The sequence below is a fragment of the Pinus tabuliformis genome, chromosome 3_1 (assembly GCF_031772625.1).
Source record: "Pinus tabuliformis cultivar Carrire ecotype Pingquan chromosome 3_1, CPIR1, whole genome shotgun sequence".
Taxonomy (NCBI): domain Eukaryota; kingdom Viridiplantae; phylum Streptophyta; class Pinopsida; order Pinales; family Pinaceae; genus Pinus; species Pinus tabuliformis.
Window position 1 is genome coordinate 661,554,392 of NC_142301.1, and position 24,791 is coordinate 661,579,182.

The following is a 24,791-nucleotide window of genomic DNA, read 5'->3' on the forward strand; positions in this document are numbered from 1 at the left end:
TATAAAGTGTCTAGATAGCCCTCCAACGACAAACACTAATTCACCTCTTGATGTCGGCCTCAATATGCATAAGAATCTCATGTCGGCTCAACTTTGGAGACACTTCTATTCGTAAGTACATGTCGGCTCAATAGGTCGGACATACCACTATAAATAGCAACCTCAGCCTAGTTCACAGAGACAAAGAATTCAGATATCTTCTCTGAGTTTTTCAGTGATGATGAACAATGAATATAGTTTGGATTCTTCTATGATTTTCGGATGGTAGATTACAGTAAGAAGTGCGGATTCCTCTGAGATATACATACAAGCAAGAACAGTTCAGACTTCGCATACCTCTAAGATTCTTGGTGGATAAGGCAACAAGACAATTCAGATCTCCATAGAATAGTTTCACTGTATTTTCGGATGGGCTGTAACTTATGAGAAGAGAGTATGGTGACAAAGCATTGAAGGGAATCAGATCCCTCTAGAAGCTTGTATCACAGTGGCAAAAAGTCTAAGCACAGATCATAGTGACAACAAGACTATAGCTCGGATCAGAGTAACAGTAATCTCAGTGAAGAAGTGGACATAATCACAGTATAGATGTTGATTTGTAGTACTTCTGTCTTGGTGCTATATCAAGTCCAAGTAAGGCATTATTAATGACATAACAGTTTGTTGTTCGTGAAGGAAACAGTGTTGGCAAGGCAGTGATGAAGATAATGATAAAAAGAAGAGGACTTGTGTCTTGGTCTTGGAGTGGCTAATGCGTCAAGGGTCTTGGTCTTGGTATTCGTCAATTGGAACTCTATAAGAAGAATTTGTGCGGGTTTTCCTCTCAAAGAGTGAGAGGTTTTGGCCTTGGCTTATAGCCTACATGTTGTGTCTCTTGTCTATTTATGTTCATGCATTGGTGAAGAACACTAATAATCTAATATGAAGAAGATCCTAATCTAAAGTGATCAAGAGGAAGAGTTAATCTTCACTTGTCAAGTAAGTATATTTCACTCTTTAATCAAACTCAGTAAAATGACTTTGTTTTGCAAGGAGATCTATAAGCTGGTTGGGTCATCGAAATTCCTTGCATGAAAAAGGAGGATAGACATAGTCCTCGAAGAAAGTGAAGTCATTGAAAACATCAATGAAAAAGGTCTCCTCTGAAATCATGGAAAGGGATTCTTATGAAAGATCACTTCATATAGCAATATTGGAGACAACAAAGAGATGTATACGATAAGATCGTAAGACTATTCTTTGAAGATGCGATAAACAAGGTCACATGGCTTAAATTTGATCTACACAAAATTGAAGGTATCAAAGAATTAAGGGATATCTTCATAAGATCTCAACTGCGAGATCTGGGAGAAATTATAAGAAGATAATCATCATTGTTCTAAATGAACTATCTGATGAAAAAGGTAACAAATGTCCACGAGGATAAGAAAGTTACCTCGTTCGACAACTTGTGATGTCTATGCAATATAGAAGAAGACAAGTTGGGGGCAAAAGTGTTGAAGGTTAAACGACTCAAACATTTGTAGGAAAGGAAGGGAAGTTTGTAGGAAAGGCATAACTGAGATTCAATGCTATGGATATAAAATTATGGACATTACAGGAAAGATTGTCCTAAAGTGACAATATCAAAAGAGGAAGATAAGAAGCCCATATCACTAAAGAAGTGGAGCCGTAGAGAAGAAGTCGAAGAAAAGAGTAAGTAAGAGATCTCTACTATGCTGAGATAGTTTCTCTCACAAAAGGTCTTGTCATATCTCCTAAATATTTTATAGGATATGGCTAAAATAAATAATAAGATGCATTGTGGCATCATGGAAGCATTAGAAACAAGAGCTTGTGACATCAGCATAGGAAACAAGAAGGATGTCTAGAACACAATCCATGGTAGTCAAATATGAAGGATATAACTCTTGGCAACCTCATTGCAAACTTAAGGAAAGGAAGAAGTCATCCAGGACAAGGCTCATCACACATCAAGTCAAAAAGGAAACATCTACCGGATAGGGATATACAAGATCCTCAAGATTCTCTAATAGAATCCTCATGGGAGGGTTCACTGATCTAGAGAGGAAGGAAGTGTTTCATCAGGAACTCCAACTTGTGGAGTTCATGGGATGATGGTATGATGACATAAGAGATGTAGCAGATAAATGGGTTGAAGATCTTTTCAATCAAGGAAGCCTAGGTGACCTAAAGGTAAATGAGCTATGTATGCTTGTATTTAAAATTATAATGTCATGTCATATGGTTGTAGGTAACATGGATCACTACTTATATCTTGAGAAGAATAATCAAGAGAAAAGGATCTCCTCCTCTGAAAGGATACAGGAAGGCATAAGTCACAATAGATGAAATCAACATAATATGTCCTCAAATGAAGTATGAGGTGGTTGACTACAATTAAGGAACTCTGATTGGAAGCTCTTGGGAATGAAATGTGTGAAGAAAGGAAGGAAGAAATCATGAGATATGCAACCACGATAAAGGAAATCAACATCAATAAGACCAAGAAATATTTGACCATGCAATCTCCTGGAAAGATATGAAGACTTTGATGGATGTCTGAAAAAGATGGAGACCCTTGACAATGGATATCCTTGGGAGATGTGTCAACATGTATGCAGGATGATGATACCTAAAGGGAGATTTCATGATGAAAGACCATCACAAAGGTAACTTTGATTTAAGTGTTCATTTATTATTTTTGAAACAATATCTGGATGGGATTATGTAGGACTGCCAAAGGGAAGAACTGTGGATGACTTCCAAAAGGACCATATAGAAGGATGTAAGATCCTTTTGAAAATATGGCATGAAGAAAGTAGCATGAGATGAAGCAAGGCCAGATGAAGACTGACAGATCACTTTCTAATGAAAGGAATGATGACATGACTGACTCATGGATGAAAGTGATGGATGGTCTGTGCCCTATGAAAGAAGCCACAAAAGATGAAGACTCCTGAACAAAGAAATTCATGACATCGAAGGAAGGAGCTCTTCAAGAAGCTGGTTGAGGAGCTGTTGCAGGTCCCTAATTAAGAGGGAGTTTGGCAACAAGTTTCTTACTTGGGAGAAACTTGGAAATTCCTAAGCCAAGAGGGAGCTTAGGTACATTCCTTATGTAGGAATGAGTACATTCCATTATTGGAATTGATATGTCCTCCCTAATTGAGAGGGAGAGATAGACACATCATTTTGGTCTTCACCTGGGAAGACAGAATGGAGGATTGGGTAATCATATGGCATCTGATACTCTTTGAGGATGAGATAGGGCATCCAAGATAAGAGTAGTCATGGAACGATATTCTTTGAGGACTGGCTATCCAAGATAAGAATAGTCCAAAGAAGGTCATACTTTATGAACACCCAGGTAGAGTATGTACCTTGAGACACAATGATTATGGTGTCTACGAATCATTGGTCATGCCAGCATTGTGCTATGATCATGTGGATAGATTTGTTAGTCAAGGCCTTGCTATGTGACAATGCTGGTTGATATGATGCTAGACAGATGGGTTACCAATCCAATTCTTCTTATGAGAAATTCTTCAGATTGAGAATGACCAAGTACCATTATGAATACCTACCTAGTTAAGAGGGAGTGTGGAAACGTGTAACTAGGTTCAGTCTTCATAATGACATGTAATTGTGACTTTTGTAAATAATGTACTAAAGAAAATATAATCATTTTTGTAAGCCTTGCTTCATGGGTTTCATGAGCAAGTGATTTTATTTTAGATGGCTCCCATTGAGAGTCTTAGGATTGGTCATTAAAAGTCAAAGAGTCTGTCATGTATGAAGAAACCTTCTTGGGGATATAACAATGTATATGAGCCTATAAAGTGTCTAGATAGCCCTACAACGAAAAGCACTAATTCACCTCTTGATGTCGGCCTCAATATGCATAAGAATCTCATGTCGGCTCAACTTTGGAGACACTTCTATTTGTAAGTACATGTCGGCTCAATAGGTTGGACATACCACTATAAATAGCAACCTCGACCTAGTTCATAGAGACACAAAATTTAGATATCTTATCTGAGTTTTTAGTGATGATGAACATTGAATATAGTTCAGATTCTTCTGTGATTTTTGGATGGTAGATTATAGTAAGAAGTGCAGATTCCTCTGAGATATACATACAAGCAAGAACAATTCAAACTTTGCATACCTTTGAGATTCTCGGTGGATAAGGCAGCAAGACAATTGAAATCTCCACAAAATAGTTTCACTGTATTTTCGGATGGGTTGTAACTTATGCGAAGACAGTATGGTGACAAAGGATTGAAGGGAATCGGATCCCTCTAGAAGCTCGGATCACAGTGGAAACAAGTCTAAGGCTCGAATCACAGTGACAACAAGTCTATAGCTTGGATCAGAGTAACGGTAATCTCAGTGAAGAAGTGGACATAATCACAGTGTAGATGTTGATCTATAGTACTTCTGTCTTGGTGCTATATCAAGTGCAAGTAAGGCATTATTGATGACATAATAGTTTGTTGTTGGCGACACTTTGTATTATCTTTGTGATAAGGGCTCGTGAAGGAAACAATGTTGTCAAGGTAGTGATGAAGATAATGATAAGAAGAAGAGGATTTGTGTCTTGGTTTTGGAGTGGCTAATAGGTCGAGGGTCTTGGTCTTGTTATTTGCCAATTGGAATCTCTATAAGAATAATTTGTGTGGGTTTTCCTCTCAAAGAGAGAGAGGTTTTGGCCCTGGCTTATAGCCTACATATTGTGTCTCTTGTCTATTTATGTTCATGCATTGGTTACTGTTTGATGAAGAAGAACACTAGTAATCTAACATGAAGAAGATCCTAATCTAAACAAGTAAAAAGCATTCACAAGTAGTCACTAATGGAAGAGAAATCACCTAATGCTAATGCCTTAGATTTCCCAGCATACCGCAGATGCCAGACTTGTACCATGGAAATGTGATCATCCACAGGCTCTCTCTATGACTGGGCAATGACTATGTGGAAATGTCGTTCCTTGTGCAAGGGTGAGACTCGCCTACGACTGTCTTACAAGCTCTACATGGCACCAAACTTTGAATAAGTTTGACTGGTGACATGATTCCCCAGCTTCGAGAAATTTTGCCTGAATGGAATATTGCGTCGACAACCTCGACTTCCTGTTGTCCTTGTAATTTTGGCTTTGATAGATTAATCCTTGGTAGTTTTGGCTTTTTATCTAGATTTTCTCACGACCCCTTTCCATAAATTGATGGATGACCCCAATAAAACTTGGACTTGGTCAATAATTGGCAATAACCTTCATAAATTTTAGATTTTGGCATGATTTTGACTGGTAATTCAATTGGATGTTGTTCTCACAAAATCGGATGCTGTTATTTTCAACCCAACAATCTTCAACTCTTCATGTTGTCACAAGTAACAAAGCCTATCATTCATAATTGATTTGGTTTTTATAGTAATTATATATATATATATATATATATATATACTAAGTCACCTGACATGTGGATTCGGGACACGTAGGATTCGAGATTCGTGGTGTCGGATTCGGACACACTAACCCCCCGGACAGGACACGTTATATATTATTATTTAAATATCTATATCTATATATATATATATATATATATATATATATATTAAAAATTAGATATTATCATATTTCTTACACAAATTTTAATTAATGATACAAATTTATTGATTTCAAACATAGATCTTCATCTATTGCTATTAGCATGCATAGTACATACAAAATTCAAATAAATGTCAGTAGTACTGGTCACATAAATGATAAATCTATTAAAAATTTAAATCATGATTCATAATTCATAACTGAAAGACAACTTACAACTACAAGATAGTAAGATAAACACACTGACAATTGTAGTTTTCTCATTAAGTCATCAAATCAAAATGTGTTACATAGGTAGTGTTGGTGCAATGCCAATGGCAAATAGAAATAGAAAATATAAAACAACTACAGGTATACAAGCCTCAAGGCATCAATCAGCATCAGAATCAGCATCACTGTCCCCATCATCATGGTCCCCACTGCTCTCCTCTGCATCCTCCTCCTCCCCTGTATCCATAGTCGCCTCTGCATCTGCTGGTATGGAGGTTGACCCCTCTAAGTCATCAAATCTAACAGGCTCTAGCACTGGATCATTGAGATCCATGTTGGCCAATGCCAACTCAACAGTGGTGTCTAGACCCATATCATCAGGAACAGTGTTACTTGGGAGCAGGAGCGAAAGTGGGGAGCGGGAGCAAAAACGGGAGCGGGAGCGACATATTCAGAAGCTCTTGGTTTGGTGCTCTTGATTAAATACGAGTTCCATACCCTAATACATGACAAAATTCATTGGAAACATTGCAATCCCCCAATCCTAAAATCCTAAAAAACTGATAAGTTTGCTGGATTTTGAATGAAATCTAAAATTCTACTTTCTCCATATGAAATCCAATGAGGCCAGAACCACTCTCAAACATCCTGAGCCATTTCATGGTAATGTTAAAAATTTAAGTAAAAGGATGAAAATGAAGATTAAGGAGAATGTCACTTTTACTTTAAGAATTTAACATTACCATGAATAGCATATCAATACTAGGGCCTAGACTTGATCATGAAGCTGCCAAAATGCTCTACTCCTTGCTGCAACAGCACAAATCACTTGCCAAATGAAAATATTAATGAGCAAACACGCCCTTTTCTTTTCCGCACTGAGCTTAGCGAGTCCTAGAAACAAGACACGTGTCCCAAAATCACGACACGCTTTTGAAAATCGTGACACGACCTTGGATTCGACGTGTTGGAAACGGACACAACGTGTCATATGATTTGGACACGAATCCGGACTGAATCGTGTCGGATTCGCTGGATTCGGGATTCGTAGGGGGTTTAGGACTAATCCAGTGACTTAGTATATATATATATATATATATATATATATATATATATATATATTTCAACTGAGGAAACGCTGCCTAGAGTAGCGCTCGGGCATATGTAGCCTTGCTTGGGATTGGACCATAAGACCTGTGGGGCCAAACTTTCCCACTTAACCATTACATCACATCCTCGGGACGTGTTTACCATTCGGTTTTCTCAACCTCAAAATATTGTACATGGACAACTATGCAGGGTTCTCGATACTCTTGGGTTCCCTGAGCATGCACATGATTCTATATAGGGATCTCTTTTCTCAGAATGATTTATTGGCTAGTTCTATTTCTAATGTATCAAAATCAAACAAAGGTTGTAGACAGATTGAAGAATTGTAAACTTCATACTAGTTTGTCGGGCTAAATTTCTAACTGCAACAAGTGTGAAATTTACAAACCTCAAGCAAGGACTTGCAGGTAGATCCTGTAGAATCTAGATTCAGAAATATCAATCTAACCAGTCTGAAATCTGCATACCAGCATCTTCAGTCTTCATAATGGCATACACCCAACAAAGGTTGTAGGCAAATCTCAATATTCAATCGCTATTTGTGTGTAGCTAAACTATAAGTGAGAGTGTACACAGATAGAATTCCATGTGCTATGTTGGAATTTCTAAGTTTGACACGTTAGAAACCTTCATGCAGTTTACTGATTTATTCCTACCTACTTGTTTTGTTAATTAACACGTTATTTACCATGTAAATACTGGAAATAAATACAAGTACATGCTCAACACATTACAGATCATCAATTGAAGGAAATAGAAACAAGCACACAAGTGACACCGTTGTTTTTGGACTAATGTCCTCGGAAAAACCCAATGTGGGAAAATCGGTGCAGCTATCTAAGGGTTTGATTTATTAAGCAGTTTTAGAATACAATCTTGGTGCCAAATCACCCAACAGAGAAAAATATCGGCAGTAGCACCTCTCTACTCAGAAGCAGATATTTTGGTTGAAACCTCGGATAAACACTCTAGCAGCTCCACAGCTCCAATCTGCCCTGCGAAACCCCAACGTCAGCCTCTAGGGACTGCGTCAACCTCTAGGGACTGTGTCAGCCTCTCTCTGGCCCAACGTTATCCCAACGTCACTCTGGCTTGGCCTACATCAGCCTTTAGAGGCACTGCATCAGCGCTTTGGCCCTCGACATCACCCGCGCTGAACCTTTGAGGCACTGCGCAGCTCCTAGCTGGCTTTGTGTGAGCATTGGCCGGCTTTGCGTGAACCCTTGGCTGCTTCTGCGTCCCTCTCTCCGGCTACTGTGTTGATCCTCCCTGTGCTATCTCTGCCTCTCTGCTTCTGTATTCATTGCACCTCAGCTACAACTTTGATCACTCTCAACTTTCTCAGCAAACCCAGCCCCAGAAAGTCGAAATCTTGATCTCTTGGTGTGTTCTCCAAGTGACCCTCAAGCCTCCTCTTATACTTTTCTCATTGACAAATCAACGGTCGAGATTAAGTCCCCAATCAACAGCTAAGATTAGATCTGGCTTGATCCATGTCTTTTGGACCATTGTAACATAGTTTTATATTAATTCACATTAATATTTTGTTTTCCCCAAGTTTAGACTTAGGGACTCCATTAAAAATATTATTTATTTTAATATCTCCCAAACTGTTTAGAATCTACCCAAACCCTTTCTGGGTATTAGAGATCTCATGTGCCTTAGACTCTCCATCAATTTTCATGACTAGAGCACATCCGATGCTACCCCAAATCAACACTCCCTCTTAGCGAGGACTATGCTCTAAAAATACTCTTCATTGAGTATCACCCTGATCATCCGACATCGGTCCCTCTGCTGATGCTAGGCCTGCTGCCCAACATCCTCTGCACTGCTGCATCTTGTACTGCTACCCATCGCCCTGCCACTTCCACTGTTGCATTTGTACTCAACTCCCTCTGCATCTGTGTTGCTGCCCATGGCCCTGCCACTGCCACTGTTGCATCTGCACTGTAACCCCTCTCATCATGCTGCATCATGCTGCCCATAGCACTAGCACTGCTAACTGTTGCACTGCAACCCAGTTACTGAGAAGTAAGTAACTTATCTCCCAACTCTGACATCTCCGTCAGGTTAGAAACACTCTTGATGTTGAAGCTCCCTCTGTCGCTGACAAGTGCTCCCTCTCTGACCTTTGCGCTACTGCATCAACTCCCTACATCTTGCACTGTTGCACACCTCTCTGTGCCATCCTGCACTAGTGCAACATTCCCGTGCTTCTCGCACTGCTGCCTCACGCTATCCTGGGAATCCTGCATTGTAGCTCCCTTTGTCGCTCCATCCACATCCGCCAGTACTGCTACTCCTCTTCGGGGCTCTCGTAGCAAGGTCTAATCCAAGAGGCTGGGTACCTCGAGGATCCTGCCCCTCATCGCCTATAGTCCGTCTGACTATAGCTCGATGTCTCCCAAGTTCCGCTCAAGTGGTGTGTGAGCACTGATGGCACAATCATCATCTGTCTCCACTTCCTTCTCTGGCCTTGCTTGCGCAGCCTTGGTCTCGGAGGCCTCTCCCTTGCTCGTCTTCCTTGGACACTGGGTCGCATAATGACCTAGCTCCACACAGTGGAAGCATTTGACCTTTGATAGGTCCTTCTTCTTCCATTTCTCCTGCTTTCCCTCAGATGCTAGAGCAGCATCCACCTCCTGCGCCTTGATTATGATCCCCTTGCCGCTACTTCCTGCCTTGCTCAGCCTTATGATCTCTTCTTGGTGAAGAGTGGTCCAAATTTCCTCCCAATCTGGAAGGGTCGCCTTGCCCAGTATGCTCTGGAAAAACACCTCCCAGTCTTCTGAGACTGCGTTTAGGGTTGTTCTCACCATCAATTCTTGATCCGGCGTGGCCCCTATGGAAGTCAACTGATCCCGGATCTCCTTCAATCGATCGAGGAAGAGGTTGATCTGTTCAACTTTCTGCATCTGGTATGATCGCAGCTGATTTTCTAGTAACATCCTTCTCTATATAGAAGTATGTTGGTACATTTTATTTAGGGTCTCCCACATCTCATTTGTCATTTCCTCCTCGGCAATATGTGGTACTACACGATCCTTGACCCCCTCAAGAATGATGCTCTTGGCCCTCACCATTGCCGCCACGTACTTGTTGTTATCAGTTGAATCAATTGGGATAGCTATCGTCCTCAAAGCGAAGTGCTTGACACGATTCCTGTCTAGAACGGATAAGATTTTGGCCTTCTAGACTACAAAGTTTGAGGCTCTGTCGAGTCTGTCCTGGTCTCTTACCCTGTTCACTGCCATCTCACTGCTCCGTTACTTCCCTCCTGGAAGTTCACGGTGTGACTCCCTTCTAGCCTCGATTTCCCTCCTAGAAACCCTTCTACCAATGTCGAGATGCCCCCACTCTAATCGCTAGTGTAGCTGCACCAATGACCTCGATTTCTCAGCTAGAAATCCTCCGTAGCAACTTCCTCCTCCTTGGCCTTGCCTTGTTAGGTATTGTTCTGACTACAGTACCCCACCATCTCCACTTTTCAACTTACCCATAGCCTCCTAAACCCCAGCAAACTGAAGGTTAGAGCTCCTAGGCTCTGCGCAATCTCGACACGGTAATTCAGCTTCCCCAACCAACTATGTTAGCCCTCCTCGCCTCTGCGTGAGCCTGTCTTTGCCTCCCTCAGCCTCTGCACTACCTCTTCCTGGCTCAATCTTGATGACACAGACACTGCGTCACCCCTTCCTTGCTGGTACTCTGCTAGGAACAACTTCTGTCACTCGGGACAACTGTTTTCTGTTGTTGCTGCTCTACTTGGTTGATGTCCTTAGTTCTCTTGTGATCTGCAACCACGCTCCGATACCATGTTAGAATTTCTAAGTCTGACACGTTAGAAACCCTTCATGCACTTTACTGATTTATTCCTACCTACTTATTCTGTTAATTAACAAGTTATTTACCATGTAAATATTGGAAATAAATACAACTACATGCTCAACACATTACAAATCATCAACTAAAGGAAATAGAAACAAGCACACAAGTGACACCGTTGGTTTTGGACTAATGTCCCCGGAAAAATCCAATGCGGGAAAACTGGTGCAGCTATCTGAGGGTTTGATTTATTAAGCAGTTTCAGAACACAATCTAGGTGCCAAATCCATCTCACCCAACAGAGAAAAATCTTTGCAGTAGCACCTCTCTACTCAGAAGCAAATATTTTGGCTAAAAACCCGGATAAATACTCCGACAGCTCCACAGCTCCAATCTGCCCCACGAAACCCTAGCGTCAGCCTCTAGGGACTGTGTCAGCCTCTCTCTAGCCCAACGTTAGCCCAACATCACTCTGGCTTGGTCTGCGTCAGCCTCTAGAGGCACTGTGTCAGCCCTCTGGCCCTCTGTGTCACCCACGCTAGCCCTCTGAGGCACTGCGCAGCTCCTCGCTGCCTCTGCGTGAGCCCTAACTGGCTCTGCATGAACCCTTGGCTGCTTCTGCTTCCCTCTCTCCGACTACTGCACTGATCCTCTCGGTGCTATCTTTGCCTCTCTGCTTCTGTATTCACTGCCCCTTAGCTGCAACTTTAATCACTCTCTCAACTTTCTCAGCAAACCCAGCCCCAAAAAGTCGAAATCTTGATCTCTTGGTTTGTTCTCCAAGTGGCCCTCAAGCCTCTTTTTATACTTTTCTTGTTGACAAATCATCGGTCGAGATTAAGTTCCTAATCAATGGCTAAGATTAGATCTGGCTTGATCCATGTCTTTTGGACCATTCTAACACAGTTTTATATTAATTCACATTAATATTTTATTTTCCCTAAGTTTAGACTTACGGACTCATTTAAAAATATTAATTATTTTAATATCTCCCAAACTGTTTAGAATCTGCCCAAACCCTTTCTGGGTATTGGATATCTCATGTGCCTTAGCCTCTCCACCAATTTTCGTGGCTAGAGCACATCCGATGCTACCCCAAATCAAAATGCTAGGGCGGTGGGTTGATTCTTAACCACCAAGTGTGTCATAAGGTTGTCAAATCTATGGTGATCTTTTCACAAGCATAAGCGCAGAAATGGATGTTGGTATGCATCGTTGGCAAGCCAAGGTTCCATAGCATACAAGGTTCCATAATTACACATACATAAAGCAGCATGCTATCATTCCAACACAACCTACTCAGTAATGAATTAAGGACTGCACAATCTAGGCTATATTATGTTCTGTCCTGCAATGAATATGAACTCTAACACCTTGTAATTGCATATCAAGACCACACAAAACATCATGCCTAACAAGGAATGGATACAGTGTCCAGAACAAGAAGTAAAGGTGGGTGATAGCGGCTGCAGAGTCATTAAGAGACGTAGAAGAAGTGCTACATCAATACTTATATGAGGAACCACCAGGGATCTCCCTATGATAAATCATAGTGTGTACCAGAAATAGCATTCCATTACATACTACTTATTCATGCTTTTTTTCTTATGTAATATACTTGGATGACCATAAGACAAAGGCATCATTACGCTCATGACTATTTCAAATTCCCACTACCATAGATGCCATACCAAAATTGATATCTATGTGTCCATTTACCAAACCTGTAGAGCTGAATGTAAGACTGTTTTCAATTTATTAATGGGGTTATGTAAGTCTGTTTTCAATGTATTAATGGGTTTATGTAAGTCTGTTTTCATTGCATTAACGGAATTTTGGACAGATCATTAACCAGATTGCCAATTGTTACACTTTAATGTCAATTCTGTGGTGACCAGTTTGCTGTTGCGGTGCCGTTTAGTGGCCCCATATCATAGTATGTATCCAGGAAATTAATGGTTCTACGCCTAACCCTAAATCTGGTAATACAAGACAGTATGCCAAAAGAATGAAAGAACTACATACTGCCCAACATTAAGTCTAATATATTACTTAGAAATATAATTATATCATGCTCAAAATTCTGTCAATACAATTAGAACCTAAGGAAATGCTTTACCGTTGCTAGCTTTTATTTTACATCTCATACAGTCACTGGTTCATGTGGCTGTCATAGATGGAGCGTATAACTTTAAATGCTGGAGTTGATAGCAATGACTTCCGAGCTCAGGGACAGAACAATTTTTGATCACAGAGCCTTAATAAGCTCAACTTGCTTTACCAGGAACAGTGTTATGCCCTATTTCATGCAATAATATTCAACAAGCATGTGCAATGATACACCAAGAACTGAATTATGGTAAGACTTATGTAGTAGGTTCAGGTTGTGCAAAAGTCAACCGTGTTGCCCTAGGTGTCCTTGGAAGGCTAGCTCTCCACTTATGAATTTCATGGATAACAGTTATAAGGACTGTCAAATTTCAGATTATCATGAGGAGACCTAGAACCCTGCCTCATATTTTCTAGGAACCTTCTTGTCCAATTCAGTTTGGAGAAACATGTTTTGTACGTGAGCAATTATAGTATCTAAGATTACAGCATTGTGCAAGACTACAATACCTCATTATACTGCATTGTCAGAGGTCTATCACGCAGATTGGAAAACACCTGCCAGTTTATAATCCGGGCATGTGATAGGTTGTCATTTAATCAATTTCCTCAGAATGTCATTGGGGCAGGGCTCAAGATTCTCCTCCCAACCATTGGCAAGCTTCCAATGTGAAAATTTCCAAACTGAAATTCTATTACTACAGAAACTGATTTATTTCACCTACTTATTATTCTCAATAATTTATTTACGAAATTCCTTCAGCAAATATTAAAATAAATTCTACTGCATTTATCACACAATTACCCATAGAAAAAATACATGCACAAGAATCAATCACATCGACACAGTTATTTTTAAACAATTGTACCTGGAAAAACACAATGCAGGAAAACCAATGTAGCAGATGAGGGTTTATTAACCTTCAGCAGCAATTGCTTTTACAAGGAATAATTTTACAAAGACAATGAAAGAAAACACCTCAGACTTTCCCTCTGAGACCATCTGACACTTTGGAGACCCTCCTCCCACTTCTGCATCACCCCTGCGTCACTCTGATTGACCCAGTGTGGCTCTCAGTGGCTCTCAGTGGCTCTCAGTCCCTGTGCATTAGCGTGCGTAGGCTCTGCATATCTTTTTCTGCATTGTCTTCCACTGCCCTTGCATCACCTCCTCCTTGATCACTGCTTTCTGTTAAAGCCCTCCTCTTCCTCCACCCTGAAACTCTCTCTGAAATCGATCTCCTCTTCCTTAAGAATCGAATTTCCTTGAGATATTGAGTATCTGTCGATGTGTCTCCAAATGACCCTCAAGTCTTCTCTTATACTTTTCCTGTTGATGAATCAATGGTCGAGATTAAGTCCCTAAGCAAAGGCTAAGATTAAAACACACTTGATCCTCGTCTTTTAGAAGCTTCTCATCGTTATCTTCATTAATATCCATTAATATTTTTATTTTCCTAAGTTTAGACTTAGGAACCATTAAAAATATTAATTATTTTAATAACTCCTCATCCGGATGGAATTTCCCAAAACGATTTCTGGGTCTTGGAGATCTCATGTGGCTTAGCCTCTCCTCCAAATTTCAAGGCTAGAGCATATCCGATGCTACCAAAAATCAACACTCCCTCTAAGCGAGGAATGTGCTCTAGTAATGTTTCACTATAGAAACATCACACTGATCTTTTGCCTCGGTACCTGTGCTGATGCTTGGCTCGCTGCCTCACATTCCCTGCACTGCTGCGCCTTGTACTGTTGCTCCTGTACTGTAGCTCCCTCTCAACTTGCCGCATCACGCTGTCCATAGCACTGCCACTGCTAATTGTTGCACTGCAACTTCTGATACTTATCCATTAGTGAAATGGATTCTTTACCATCCCCATCTTATCCCTGAAATGAACAAACTTTGTTCTCCCTACAGCCTCGGTGAGGATGTTTGCCACTTGTTCTCTTGTAGGAGTGTACTTCAACTGTATTGCCCTCCGTTGGACACTGTCTCTAACAAAGTGACACCTGATATCATTGTGCTTCGTCCGATCATGAAATACTGGATTCTCAGAGAGCTTGATGCAACTCTGATTATTATACATGATCCTACTCGCTTCCATCCTTCTCCTAAATAGATTCACAAGCAATTTCCTAAACCATATGTCTTCACACAAAGTTGTGCTAGTTGCCATATATTCTTCTTCAACTAAGCTCAGAGCCACAAATTTTTGTTTCCTACTGCACCAGGAGGTCATTCTTGATCCAAGGTTGAAACAATACCCAGTTGTATTTTTCCGATCTATTGAACTTCCAGCCCAATTTGCGTCAACGAACCCACTCAGCCTAATGTCATTGCCTCTGGTGTACAATAGTCCGTGCTCAACTGTTCCTTGTATAAACCTGAGAACATGTGCGCCCTCTTAGGTTCTACCATGAACTGACTGAGAGTGTTGACAGTGTAACAAATGTCTGGCTTGGTATTGACCAGATACATTAGGGACCCTATAAGCTACCTGTACAAGGTGGGATCAGCATCTTTATCTTCTGATGCGTCAATTTTCTTCCAGTTGGTGATCATTGGAGTAGCTATAGGTCTACAGTCCTGCATCCTGAATCTCTTCAGGATTTTTGTAGCATATCTCCCTTGTCCCAGGATTATCTCACCCCTCTACTGCCAAACTTCCAACCCCAGAAAATAATGCATCTGTCCCAAATCCTTCATGTCGAATTCTATGGCTAGGTTCTTCTTGTAGTCTTTGATGAGCTTGGATGATCCTGTCAGGAGGAGATCATCCACATATATGCACATATTTGTGTCACTTGACAAACCCCATGTTCTGCAAGGAGCCATCAATTCGACCATACCATGCCCTAGGTCCCTGTTTTAGCCTATACAAGGCTTTCTTTAATTTGCATACATGAGATTTCCTCTCATGTGTTTCAAAACATTTCGATTGTTCGATGTATACTTCCACTTCTATTACCCCGTTCAAGAATGTCGTCTTGATGTCCATCTGATGAATCACCCACCCCATTTGCACTGCAAGAGATATCACAGTCCTAATAAAAGTATACCTGTCTACTGGGGCGAAGGTTTCTTCGTAGTCTACTCCTTCCTTCTAAGCATACCCCTTAGCCACGAACCTGGCTTTGTATTTCCCCACACTGTTGTCAGCAGCATATTTGACCTTGTAGATCCATCTCGAACCTACCACTGATCTATCTTGAGGCCTAGGTACCACTTCCCAAACATCATTGACCATTATAGTGTTGTATCTCTCCACCATGGCATCCACCCATACTTGATGTTGAACGACCTCCTGAAAACTAGAAGGTTCCCCAACCTGAGCTATAAGGCCTGATATCTGTCTAGCTATCTTCGCTCCCTTTTACTATTCCTGGGCGCACCAATGAAGTCTTTTGCATCCCGTAGAATCTGTCGAAGTTCCCGGCTCATTCTTCCACTAGTAGTAGGTACATTTTTCAACTCCTCTTCTTCTTGAGATTCTCCTATTATGAAGCCTTGTCTTCAAGAGGAGTTCCGGTACTAGTTTCCGTTGGTTGAAGTGGTCTGACCAATGGCTCGTCTTTCGACTGCTCCTCGAAAGGCATTTCTCAGGATTTTCTAAAAGCCCTATCCTCCATGAACTTCACATCTCGCCGAACCACTACCTTCCTACTCCGTGGAGAATAGACTCTATATGCCTTAGTATTTTCGCTATATCCCAAGATATCCTTTCTCAATAGTTTGATCTAATTTCTTTCTCTTCTCTTCGGGTATACCTCTTCTCGGAAGCATATATTCAGCTTCTCAACACTAATTTGCCCCACGAAAATCCTTCAGGCACTTCTCCAAGGCTCTGTGTCAACCCTACTAGCCTCAGTGTAGCTCTAGAACCCTCTATGTTAGCCTTCTGCTTCTCTGCGTCAGCTCTCTGGCCTTCAACGTCACCCACTCAGGCCTGTCAGCCTCTGCGCAGTCTCTAGCTGCCTCTGCATGGCTTCTGCTGCCTTTGCGTCAGCCTCTCTTGTCACTGCGCTGACCCTCGAGCAATATCTTTGCCTCTCTGTTATGTACTCGCTGCCCCTCGCTGCATTAGATCACTCGTTCGAATTTTCTCAGCAGAACCCGCTCCAGAAAATCGAACTGATTGATCAATTTTGGTGTATCTCCAACTGACCCTCAAACCTCCTCTTATACTTTTCCTGTTGAGTCTTCAACGGCCAAGATTAAGTCCCTAATCAATGTCTAAGATTAGATTTGGCTTGATCCATGTCATTTAGAACATTCTCACCCAGTTTTATATTAATACCCATTAATATTTTAATTTTCCTAAGTTTAGACTTAGGAACTCCATTAAAAATTTTAATTATTTTAATATCTCTCTAATCAGGTGGAATTTCCCCAAACCATTTTTGGGTCTTGGAGATCTCATGTGCTTTAGCCTCTCTACAAAATTTCATGGCTAGAGCACATCCGATGCTACACCAAATCAACAGGGAGACGACGTAGAGGCCTACGCAGCTCACGCAGTGCTGACGCAGACCAGGAGGGTCTCTTGCAGTGGCAATGCACAGTATTCGTCTAAAGTCTGAGATTTTGTCGGAGAAGCGAGGCTCTAAGCTAGGAGGGCTGAACAATAGTCTTCTTCCAGCAAATCGATCCAACAGAAGGGGTGACACTAGAGGCAAGACGTTGGCCCAAGTAGTGATTTCTCAGGGATTTCGCAGTGTTTGTCGGGAGTCAGATTACTCATTGGATCAGTTGTGACTTGGGGAATGAGGTAAACCCTTGTATGTATTTCTTGCTGCTAAGATTTCTCTGAAAGGTTAATCGGTGTGAGAGGCAACCTATTGTACTCAAATTTTGCTTGCTTAATAATACAAACCCTCTATCTGCTGCACCGATTTTTCTGCATTCGGTTTTTTTGCAAATGTGTTGTCCAAAAATAACGATGTCCCTTGTGTGTTTGTCTTATCTATTGTTTTAGACTAACACCAACACTCGGGTACATATAGGGCTTGTTTCTCTTGATTAAATTCCAATCACATGCCCTCATACATGATATAATCCAATGAAATGCCACAATCCCATTGATCATGAATACTATTAAGTCTACTGAATTTTTAATGGGATATGAAATTCTATTTTCTCCATATGAAGTCTGATGAGGTTGGAACCACTCTCAGACATCCTAAGTCATTTCATGGTAATGTTAAAAATTTAAGTAAAATGATGGAAATGAAAGATAAAGGAGAATGTCACTTTTACTTTAAGAATTGAACATTACCTTTAGGGAGCATCTAGGGAGCATCAAGGGGCACCTTAAGAGTATTCGGAAAGTGTAGTTCCTCACAAAATAATTTGGAATTTCCAAAAACAAAAAAATAAAAGAAGCCTCGCGGAACCGTCCACCTTTTGTCGGATCTGCTTGCAATCCATGGTGGATACACGCCCAAACCTCCACGATCCGTACCAAATCATTTCTGGATCCGTGGATCAGGAAATAGGAACCACAGATCAAACAGTAGGAACAGTGGATCGAGCCCCCACGAATCCAATTTTGCAGGGACTGCGAAAAAAGGAGGAACCGCGGATCCGATTTTCTGATTCGCAGTTCCACCGAATGATCGTTGGCAGATCCGTATGGGATGCGAATTTGCCTTTGGATCCTTGGGGGGGGTTCCTGCAACACTAGGTGTGTGCTCCACTCTCTTTGCCAATTTCTCAACATGTGCCATCAATGTTATCTCCGATAGTGGTGACTCTGGAGTCACACTAGGCCGATCGATGTCATCCTCATAACACCCTGTGTCATCTGCCTCCTGCTCAACCTCCTCCTCAGGCTCGTTGTCAGTGTTCCTGCACCCTAGGCCCCACGGTCTAAAGCAAAGTCTCCTCTTGGTCTCATCATCAAATTGTCCTTTCCACTCCCTCTAAGGGGGTTTGGTGTCCTCCTGGTCAAACCTCTCAATGAGCCTCCGTGTGAACTCCCTATAGGATGTGATGTCTACATGACCCAAGGGGATCAGTCCACGGTACCACGCTCCATGGCATCTCCATCCAAATGCAAAGTGGCATAACTAATGGCATCCACTTCTCTTATGAAGTTTAGCCAGATGTATGTGTACAATTCCTGCACCCATTTTCCGACAAAACTCCTAGCTGAATTGTCAAAGTGGGTGAAGGTTATTCTTCTCACTGTCTTCTATGTGCCCTGCTTTGGCTGATCTCTCATAAGCGATGTGAATGGCTTCATCCCCGTGACATGCTTATCTCTAAGGTCTTTGTCATTGAAATGAAGATGGCTCAAGTTTATTCCCTTATTGCTACTCAACTGGGCCAACATTTTGATTATATCCTCGTTGTTTTTTATCATCTTCTCATTGTTTCTGAGGATCTCCTCCATGATTCCCTGTGTGCTCCTCCCATTTTGTGCCATTGGAATGTCCATAAATTTTCGCCAACCATTGTGCATGCATGCCTACACCTCCATGATCTTGCTAGTTTCCCCACAGCTGGCCAAGATCATGGCTCTGGCTCTGATACCACTGTAATATTCCAATTTAAATTTTACCCAATTTTATTGAATTTGTCAAATGTGATCTTGGTGTGATTTTTGGCAAGAAGTGGGTTAGTGACTATTGTAGGTGCACTTTTGTAATTTATTTCCAAATTACACATACACAGTGAACAACATGTGATAGGATAATATTATAAACTAATATAAACTGATTTATTTCATACCTAGGGACATAGATAATGCTGATATGAATTTATGAAGCAATGAACATGGGCAGCCTTGCATTAAGTCAAATGATAATAACAACGAATAAAAAATAGAGAAATTTGATATAATAGTGAATCTTCCCTTTTTGTATTCACTTCTTGAGAAATATTAGACATATACATCAATCCACAACCTATGCTACAGCCATGCACCCATTACAGGACCGATTCACACACTCAGCAATACACATCAGCATAAGTTACATTACTATTTGTCCTCCTTGAGAAGGCTGCCACAGGTACAAGAAATGCTCTTCCCCAATTGTAAACTCAGATCTGAAACAAGAGTGGTCTCCTTGGCACAAATTGCCTCAAACAATTATCATACAGACCTCTTTGAAGATAGATTGATATAGCACTGGATATTACAGTCATGAAGAACTGGAATATGCTTTAATCCAGGGAACAGGGCTTAGATATGTTCTGAAAATCAACTCGGATCCTTCACATAAATTACTACAGGCTTCATACCAATTCAGACCTCCTTTAAGTAAGCTGCTACAGGCCTTATGGCAATTCGGCCTCCTCAATTATCCTGCTACAGGCACCCAGGATGCGCACTCTAGATGGATCTTCAGATCTGGAATGACAAATAAATCCTTGGTACCAATTTCCTTAACTAAATATCATACGGCCCTCTCAAACAATGTTGCATACTCCAATGAATTCGACCCTTACAGACAGTGATAAATATATATAAAAATGTCTACTACAATGTTGGGTAATAATGTGACCCCATCAGTTCTGAATGAATATCCACTACTCCATTATTCGGCACAATTATACCAACCAGAAATTTGGCCTTGTGAAATTTGCTGCTGGTGCACTAATAATTCGACCACTTGTGGATGGACGCTAGGAGGAAATTAGCATAGGATTTAGCATTTAAAACCTCGTCTCATTTGAAAGAGGAACACGGTCTTATGCAGCACAAATCGTTCTCCAAATATGCTAGCAAATTTGGCCCCCTACTTCGTGGTTTAGAGAATGAACACTTCGGCCCTCTTTATGCTTCCATATTTTGGTATTCAAAATAACAACCCAGCCTCTTGGTGAATGAAGAATATACCTGCCACTGAAACACAATGCCAATAATCAGCTGCAAATAAGAGTATCGTAAAATCTTAAGAGATGAATCAAACAACCAAACCAGTAAGCTCCCATGGAAGATCTGAAATAATCTTCCCAACAAGCTAACTAGGGTGGCTAGAATAGAATGAATTGCCATTGAGTTCCTTCTCCTTTTATAATGGAGTTGTCTTTAGTGAGACTTTTTGGAAGCTTTTCCGGTGGTATTTTCCGGTCAAATTTCTCTAAAATCCGGCAACAATTTATTGAAATCGCAAGTTTGATAGCTAATTTCTGCACAATCAAAGCATCCTAGGGGTTTTTCAAGGTGCTGAATCCAAATATGCAGTTAAAAAACCATTTTAAATAATACAAATCAAGATTTAACCTCATTTTTTTCCGCCGGATTCCGTCACCGGAATCTCCAAAAAGTCGCTCTAAAGACATCTCCTTTTATAATACTTCATGGAACCTCCCTCTAGATTCTAGATTCTCCCTTTTCTTTCCTTATTATTTTATTGGTGTGGCATTTTCCACCTTTTGCCCTCATTTAATAAAATAATAATTTGTCGGCACTCCAATAAAATAATAATTTACCTCCATTCTTCAATAAAATATAAATTTGCGGTTGTTCCATTAAAATAATGATTTTCTTTTCTCCAATAAAATTATTTTCTCACCATCCCATTAAAATAATAATTTCTCCCTTCTCTCACAAAATAATATTTCCCCCCCTTTTAATATTATCTAAAAATTTGCTAAACTCCTAATTGATTTTTGCATCCACAAAATTAGGAACATCACAAAAATAATAAAGAATTCATTTATAGGAGTAATAATATATATATAAAGTGTATGAATAAGTGGTGTTTGAATACAATGAGTACCTCCTATATGTAATTGGAGTTGTGTTTAGTGCAACTTTTTGGACTTTGCAGTGCTAGAATCCAGTGGAAAAAATTGAGGTTAAATCTTGATTTGTGTTATTTAAACTGGTTTTTTAACTTCATATTTGGATTCAGCACTCTGAAAAACCCCTAGGACGCTTTGATTGTGTATTGATTACCCATCAAGCTTGTGATTTCAATAAATTGCTGCCGGATTTTAGAGAAATTTGACTGGAAAAACCAATCGGAAAAGCTTCCAAAAAGTCGCACTAAAGACGAGTTGTCTTTAGTGTGACTTTTTGGACTTTCGGTGCTAGAATCCCGCGGGAAAAATTGTGGTTAAATCTTGATTTGTGTTATTTAAAGGGAGTTGTCTTTAGTGCAACTTTTTGGAAGTTTTTCCGGTGGCTTTTTCCAATCAAATTTCTCTAAAATTCGGCAGCAATTTATTGAAATCAGAAGCTTGATGGGTAATCACTGCACAATCAGAGCGTCCTAGGGGTTTCTCAGGGTGCTGAATCCAAATATGTAGTTAAAAAAACAGTTTAAATAACACAAATCAAGATTTAACCTCAATTTTTTCCGCAGGATTCTAGCACCAGAAAGTCCAAAAAATCACACTAAAAACAACTCCATTTTGGAGGAAGCAAAGACACATGAGAAACATAATGCTGCACATTACAAACAGAACATTACATTCACATTGCCTTCACATGAGTGTTCTCTTAGTAATCCAACCATAATTAAAAATGGAGAGTAAATCCTTACATTGGTTTCAGCTTGTTAACCCTCAGATTTGCTTGTGCATTTCGAGGGTTAAGATCCACTTAGATTCCATCATGTTGGTTCTAGTACAGGTGCATCCAGGCCTTCACAGAGACTAGAGCTTGCTAGTGTCAGCCTCATTGGATTTTGAGAAATTTCTATTTTTAGCAGTTTGCCTTTTTCCAAAAGCCAGAGATCCAGGGCCTGCATATCAGAGGTTATGGCATATTCTTCGTCCCCTCGAGTTTAGGATGTTGAGGAGCCTCTTTTTGGTGAGATGTAAGTAGTTTCACAACACCGCTGTTTTTCAGGGCTTGCATGTTTCTGAGAACACGTTTGTGTTCCTTGCAAAAAAGCAAGTCAAATGGAAATGCTTTCACTGAAATGCAATATATTTCCATTTTTAGCACTGTCCGTTTTTGGATGTATTATATATGGCAGCATTTGCACGATTCTCCCCTTCATTTTCAGTCTTTCTTACTTTCTAAGAACTAGTTTGCGTTGTTTTATGTATGTCTAGAATTAATAGTTTCTATTCATTGCAGGAATACGGTGTAATATTGTGGTTCCAGATTGCACTGCTGGAGTAGTTCTAGGATTCGAGTGGGCGGAAGATGTTCAGCAGGCCAATAAATCTTCTGTTTGTAACATGTAGCAGCGATATAATGGCCGGCCAAAGTGCTTATGTGTTGTACGCATGCTTCGTTGGATGAATGTGTAAGGGAGGTCTCTTATCCATGAATAGCATCATTATTGTTATTGACATGGGTTAATTTGCTCCTTCAGAGCTTTTTTAATATTGTTATGTTTTAATAATTTGGATAAAGGCAATATTTTGTGCTTTTTTGAGTTATCTAGTTTTGGGCGAATATTGAAAACGACGGCGGGCTTTCGTTATGTTCATCATAATACAAATCCTAATCTATATTTATCATATATATTACTTGCTACTTTTAAACCAAAGTTCATTTTTAGTTGGCATGTGCACCATGAGGTGTCTCACCGTTACATTAATTTTAGCAATGATCTACCCATCTCTTGTCATAGCCTAAATCACTATGCTTTTGACCTTTGTTCAAGGCAAAGTTTGTGGAAATTTGTCCTTAGTGTGCTTTTGAGTAGTTTACCTCTTGTGGAAATTTGTCCTTAGTGTGCTTTTGAGTAGTTTACCTCTAGTTGTCCAATGTGTTGGCAATTTTGTAATAACAGATTTTCAGTAGTTGGTAGTGTATTCCCTTTCGAAGTAGCATCCAGATTGAGTTTTACACAGGAAATAACAACAGGCTTAGGAAGGACTGTTGTACTGATTTTTTTCCGCATGTTTTTGTGGTACAGAATCATGTGACAATCGTAAAGTTACAGGAGCTTATTTAGATTGGCAGTTGATTTTTTCTAGGTACAATTAAAGCCTACTAAGGAGGACAATTTTATTTGTAAAGCTTAACTCAATAACAGACGTATGTGGAGGCAGCCCAACAATTTATAGCCAGATTGAAGTCATTCATTATGAAGATGTGTCGTTTAGTACCTTTAAATTTTAATACTGAGATAAATTTGAATCAGCATAGAATTATTTACACCTCCCATGTGCTTGCTATAGGAAATTTAGAGTGTGTGTGGGGGATAAGGTGCAGTCTTACAAGCAGACCGTGGTAATCTAATATGGATGCCTACAAGGGATGTGGATGTGCTCTAGGAAATGGCAGTCAGGTAGTAACTGAATGAAGGAAAACTAGGACGATATTGTGTGTAAAGAGTTAAAGGCATTGCCTTGTTTACTAAGTAGAGTACTTACCATTTTCAGCACGCCTATTCCATGTTTTCTTTATTTGAAATCTATTTTAATGGTTTAGCATGAGTTGCATGCAAGTGGCCACAAAGGAAAGTTTGATTGGCTGCTGCACTTCATTGTTGATTGTCCATTAAAAACAAAATGCATGAAGACTTTCCTTTTCTTTGTGTGATCACTGATTATGAAGCATAAGTTGTTATTTTGATAAGATGATTTAGGCAAGTAAACAGTTGGGAGGAGAGAAAGACCAGTGCTAAAATAGAGTATTGTTAACAGATTCATCCTTGGGAAATTAACATGAAGAACAGCATTGGTTGCCTGTACATGCTCATCCAAATAGTAGACCAACACACAGTAAGCAAGCATGATCCCAAGGTACATGTAGTGGTCGAGGACCAAATAGACACTCAAGTAGGCAAAGAGGATTCTAGGGCTTTCTAAAAGGAAATATGTTTTAATGAATTAGGCTTGAACTTTGATTAAAGGAGAGAAGAAGATTTATTTGCTAATGACATGGTTGGAAACTTGGAAGTGTTGGAGTTTTAATTTTATCTAATTTTAATAATTTATTGCAAGGATTGCCATGGTTTTTAGTTGCTGAAATAATCTTTGAAGAAGGGCTTGTTTGGTCCAATAAGA

The 24,791-nt window shown here is 40.2% G+C and overlaps 1 long non-coding RNA gene across 1 annotated transcript in view; it reads left to right on the forward strand.

Moving 5' to 3' along the window:
* LOC149188847 (uncharacterized) overlaps positions 1-23,433 on the forward strand; it is a 264,370-nt gene extending 240,937 nt beyond the window's left edge. The window contains exon 5 of the long non-coding RNA XR_016256310.1: positions 22,906-23,433. This is a non-coding gene — a long non-coding RNA (uncharacterized LOC149188847). The remainder of the gene's footprint in view (positions 1-22,905) is intronic.
* Positions 23,434-24,791: the final 1,358 nt, after the last annotated feature.